The following is a 6,000-nucleotide window of genomic DNA, read 5'->3' on the forward strand; positions in this document are numbered from 1 at the left end:
CTATCCCACCAGAGGTGGCCACATTCCAAGGTTGGCCTGACACAAAAAGATAAGCTATCAGTTTCCTGGGGTTGCCGTCACAAATTAGCCCACACTGGGCAGCTTGAAACAACAGAAATGTTCTCTCTTTCAGTTCTGAGGCTGGAGGTCTGAAATCAAGCTCCCAAGGCTCTCGGGAAGGTCCCTTCCTTGCCTCTCGCAGTTCCTGGTGGTTGCCAACAACCCTTGTTGTTCTTGGGCTTCTAGATGCATCACTCTGTCTCTGTTGTCACACGGTGTTCTCCCTGTGTGTTTTTTTTTCTGTATCCACATTTGACGTCCTCTTTTAAGGACACCAGTCACACTGGACATAGGGCCCACTCAAGTTCAGGATGATCTCAACTTGATCACATCTGCAAAGATTCTATTTCCAAATAAGGCCTCATTCACAAGTCCCAGGGGTTAGGACTTGAAAATCTGCTTTGCGGGGACACACTTCAACCCCTAAACATGGGTCAATCAAAGAGTTTTCTGTTGGGAACATGAGTGAAGAGACACACAGGACGGACCACTAGCAGTGGAGTTCAGAGTGGAATGATGTAACGAGCTGGGGTCAGGGCTGTGGCAGCTGAAAGCCATGTGCAAGCAGGACTTATCTGGGAGCAGGAGAGCCTTGGGGAGGAAGCCAAGGAAGCTGGAGGGAGAGAGAGGAGACGGGAGCAGCCACAGAGGAGCTTCCAGGACCGTTGGGAAGTTCGAAAGCTGCCCTGCACTTCCTCAACTCCCAACTCCAGACCACCTCCAGCTGCATGTTAACCCCTTCTGCTTAAGATAACAGCTTTAACAATGTGTTCCTCACAACTACGTGAGCTAGGATAAAAGCATCCCAGGAGATGGTCCTCTTAGAAGTGAGGGAACAGAGGCCCGAGAGATGTGGTGACTCTAGCCCAGGGTTCTGCGGGAAGGGCTTCCTTCTGCACCTCTCTGAAAGAGTCATATTTACCCACAGGATGCCAGGAACAGGTCATTTGTCTTTTAAGTGACCCAAGCCTGCTCAGGAGGCACAACAGTGGCACAATAGCTGCCTTTCTATTTCTCTCCTGCAATCCTGGATTCTGTAACAGTTTATCTTTTCCATCAATCTCACAGATGCATAGAAGAGAAGCCTGCACAGGGCCTGGAATAGGCCCAAACGACCTGGTCAAGAACTGTCCTTTTCACTTGCAACCTGGGACTCCCTGTTCCAGTCTCTCCCCAAGCTGGCACAGAACAGACTGCTTCAAACTGTCCTACCACCAGTGGAAGTACAATTATCAAGGTCCCCAAAAGGAGGAGGCGGGGAGGGGAGGAAGGAGGGGTAAGAGAGAAGGAGTCTATTCTGGGATTATATTACTCTCTACCCCAACTTGTTCCCTGCTTTCCGCCACCCTCAATGACAAGTTTTCTACAAGCATGAAATAACTTGTCATTTGGGGATAATATAATAGGTGCTCATGGAAAACTTCCTCATAGAGCTCTCAGGGGTGAAAGCATGAACAACTAGTAAATTCATTTTATTTTAAATTTAGATGCCAAGAAAGGGGAGAAATCCAGGTTGGAAATCAGAGAAGAGGCTTCTGGCTCCATGGTTCTGCTGAGCCCTGGCGCTCTGAGCAGGGTTTTGATCTGACAAGTGAGAATGTGGACACAGGAGATCTTGGAGGTCCCTGTGCATTCACTGATCTATGACTCCCTGGGACTACCTGGCTCTAGCTGACTCTGGCTCTTAAATGCTGCTCTCATTCTAGCAAAGGAGATTAAACTTACTGGATCTGAGAGTTGACCATCTTCAGGAATGTGTAGGAAATTACTACAAATTTTCTTATTTAATCCTCAGCACCACATTAAGAAATAGATTTAACAAATGAGGAACTAGGGAATCAGAAACATGAAGATTTCCAGGACTTGAAATTTGGTTGACAGGAAATACTGGGAGAATCAATATCACTCTGAACGTTTGAGTCATCAGCCTTTTTTCTTTAGAAGGAAACAGGAAGTTAAAAAGAAAAAAAGCTAATGCAGCCTTGAGATACAAATCATTAAATATTAGCTACTAAATGTTTACCAAGGGTTTATATTCATGCAGGGAAATGTTTCTGCTAAGACATTATATCAAAAAAGCAGACACAAAATTACAAATACAGTATCATCTTCATTTTACGGTCCTCTCTAAGGAAACAAACCTCAGCGCGCAAAAACAGGATGACCTTTCCAAATCTGGAGATAAAGACACCAACATGTTAAATGGCGGTGAGGCTATGAGTAGTCTTTCTAACTTTTCTATGTTTCCCTGATTTTCTGTAATAAATAATTATAATCGTTATAATAAAAGAAAAGCATTATAATTATCTTAAGGAAAGCAATCACCCAGAGTTAGAGGTTAGGACAATGATGTTTTGGGTGGTAGCCAGGCCACGGCATGTTGGTACACGGACTCACTCTCCACTGCTGGAGACTAAGTTGCTGAGGGCCCATGGGTCATCTCCAGTCCTCCTCACTACAGCCCCACAGGGATGGTGGGCACACCTAGTACCTGATGGAGAACAAGGGTCCTCTCTCCCATTCCAGGCATCCAACCATAGTAAATACTGTCTCTGTCCCAAGCACTGTGATCACAATGACCAACCAAATCCAGGTCATTGCCCTCAAAGAGCCACCGTCTACAGGAGGGGACAGTTAATTTCAGAACAGAGTGATGAGGGCAGGAAGAAACGTGCACAGGATGTCATGCACATGTGTACACACGGCAGTGGCAAGCAAACCAGCCCACGGCGGGAGGGAGGGCAGGGTGCCCAGCACAGGTGTGGTCTGGCCTGGCTGTCTGTCCATCATGACCCTGACCCTGAGTCCCTGGACCAACCTGCAGGCCCACGTTCAGCCTGAGCACGCTCTGCTGCTCCCCCATTTTGTCCATCTCTCTCGGCACCTCCAGGGCAGAGCTGCTCGAGATGAGTAGAGGAGGGGCCAGCGAGGGTGAGAGGTGGAGGAAACGGAAGCCAGCCTCAGGGCTAAGCAGCCGCGTGTGCACTGACATGGCAGCAAAGGAGACTATTTAGGGGAACTGAAAGTGACCTGTGTGGTTAGGACTTGGGAGGGTTCCATCCTGAATGCTCGAGGGAGCCGCTGTGGGGTTTAAACCAGAGTGACATTTAGGTCATATCTAATTTTTAGGAAGCTCACTGCAGGACGACGTGTGGAGGCCAGGAGCTGAGGCAGGCAAACGGGCTGCAGATTTCACCTTGAAGTGGAGCCAAGTTTTCCTCTTCTTGTCACCGTCACACCATAGGTGTCCCAGAGCCCTACCTCCAGTTCAAGGTAACTGTTCAGGGGTTTTTGTGGTATGTGTGAATGTGTGGAGTGTGTTTGTGTGTGGGTGAGTATGTGTGTTGGGGGCAGGGTGCATGGGGAGGTGGTGTGTCTGTGTGTGTGTGTGTGTGTGCGCACGCGAGCAGGGCAGGGTGTCCAGGGTATAGCTGCGCATCAGCCCACATAGGCTACTTACTCTAGGAAAAGTCGCCCACGGGTGGCTGTCATTGGTCGTGGGGCTGCCTCTGCGTGTCTTCTCCTTCCCGGGTTGAGTTCCCTCCACTCCATGCTCTCCAGTTCTCGTGGTAATTTACCTAGTCTGTGCCAGAAAAACACTCTGTCAGTGTGTCTCTGAGTCTTGCAGAAGCATTCTATCTGAAGCGGGGAGGCTGAGTGGGAGAAGCCCTTTATGATGGCAGAGACTGAATGGTGTTCCCTGCCCCCCACCCCTCCCCGAAGATCCATCCAAGTCCTAACCGCTAGTCCCTGTGTGTGTGATCTTATTTGGAAATAGGCTCTTTGCAGATGTAAGTTAAGGATCTTGAGATGAGACTGTTTGGATTTTGGGTAGGCCCGTTCCGATGAGTCCTGCCTTTAAAGAGGAAAGAGGAAGAAATTTGAGACACAGAGACACACAGAGGACAAGGCCATGTGAAGATGGAGACAGAGGTTGGAATGATGCATCTACAAGCCAAGGAATGCCAAAGATTGCCAGAGCCCCCCGAAGCCAGGAGAAAGTCACGGGATGCTTATTCCTCAGAGTCTCCCAAAGGAAGCAAACCTGCCAACACATTGATTTTGGACTTTTGGCCTCTAGGACAGTGAAATAATGAGTTCTCTTATTCTCTTATTGGAGAACATTGGTTCTCTTCAAAGAAGCCACTGAGTTTGTGGTCATTTGTTGCAGCAGAAAGGAATACAATGACACATTATAAGCAATCTCATGAGAGCAGAGGAGGGGCTGATTACTACTTAGAGAGATTATCTCCACGCAGGCGAGAGTCAACAAGGGCTAAGGCAAAGTTGGGGCAGCGAGGATGGAGAGCAGGAAAGAGATGTGAGAGGCATGTATGATCTATATTTAAGGGCAGGTTATTCCCTCTTAGACTCCGATATCCTAAAGAGGAGGCACATCTCCGTGCCAATCACACACAGAGCACAACACCGCTGCTCTCTCCCCAGTCCCTTACAAACTCTTACTAACTACATAGATGGTGTTATAAAAGGTGGCAGCTAAGAATCAAGACTATAAAGTGTAACATGGTGTTAAGACTAACTCTTTTTCTGTCTTGAAACTTCAGCAGAGGCTGCAAGTTTCAAGGACCAAACAGTAAGTGCCAAGTACTCCCTCGTTCTAAAGCAAGGCAGAGGGTGATGGCCCACGCAGAGCATGTGAAGAGATTGTGAAATGGTTTTGCCAGCATCAGCCCATCACCCACCTCCAGACTCTGAGAGAGAAGGTGAAGAATCACTGGGGGGTTGAAGAGGCTCCTGTGAGGGGTTCTTGGCAGAGAGATTTCCATGTGCTCCTTGGACAGGGTTGTGGAGGTGTGAGTGGGGCGGGTGTTTCCAACTCACTTGAGTTGATGAGAGGATCTTAGAGAAAACCACATTTGGAGAGCTCGAACTTGCTGCCTTGACTTTGAGAGTCATTGGAATGGTTACCTGCCTCTTGCCTGGGAAACCAAAGCCAGGAGGTGGAGCGGGGAGCGGGCCCTGCCTGGCAGCAGCTGCAGAGGTGAGCTGGTTGCTTAGGAACGGCCTGGACTATTACAATTTGGCAGAGCACGAATGACTCAGGGTGTCCTGTGGGATGGGACCAGGGGGAGGCAGCACATAGGGTCATTTTGAGAGGAACCCGCATCCAAATAGGCAACATAGTGGGAGGCTGGGATTGGAGAGTGATTCTACCAACTGAATGGCCCTGTCTCTGGGAACCTGGAGGGAGTGGAAACTCACGCAGATACCTGGTTAACTCCAAAAACCATCAGGTGAGACACTTGTCCAACAACAGAGGTTCTCTAAACATCCCACTTGAGTGCCAGTGAGACTCAGGGTTGGCTCTGGCTTTCATCCTGCCCAGGGACGCCGCTGAAGATAACAGCTGCACGTTTCAAGTTAAATATTTTGTGCCTATTCCTTCTAGTTGCCAATCATCTGGTGCCCAACCCTGGAGGGGCCCCAAATGGTATCCAAATGATGGGAAGGAAATAGAATACACACTAAAGAAGAATCGTAAAACTAAATCATCCTCCCCACTGCACATTTCTCAGCCTGAAGTAAGCCTGACTCAGGCAAGGGGACAGGTATTAAATTGGAAAGGAATTCTGAATTTCACTATTACCTGGGGCTGACTTTTTTTTCATTTTTGGACAGTTTTTAGTTGTGCTTGTATTCACCTTAGGTCATTAAAAATGTACTTGTTTTAAAGATCCTATAAAGTAGCCACTCACTGAGGTGGGATATAGGTCACCCTTCCCTGCATGGTTTTATTTTTTAAGCAGTATTTTTTTTATAGGAATCTTATTGATGACACAGAAGTTATAAAAATATCAGATATAATGATGTGTACAATACAAATAAGACAGAATAATTAAAATTTTGCATACTATAAAAATATACTTATTACACATGTTCACCACGTGGACAGATGCATGCAGTGGGAAGCATGTGTGA

Source organism: Vicugna pacos, chromosome 7 (genome assembly GCF_048564905.1).
Source record: "Vicugna pacos chromosome 7, VicPac4, whole genome shotgun sequence".
Lineage (NCBI taxonomy): Eukaryota > Metazoa > Chordata > Mammalia > Artiodactyla > Camelidae > Vicugna > Vicugna pacos.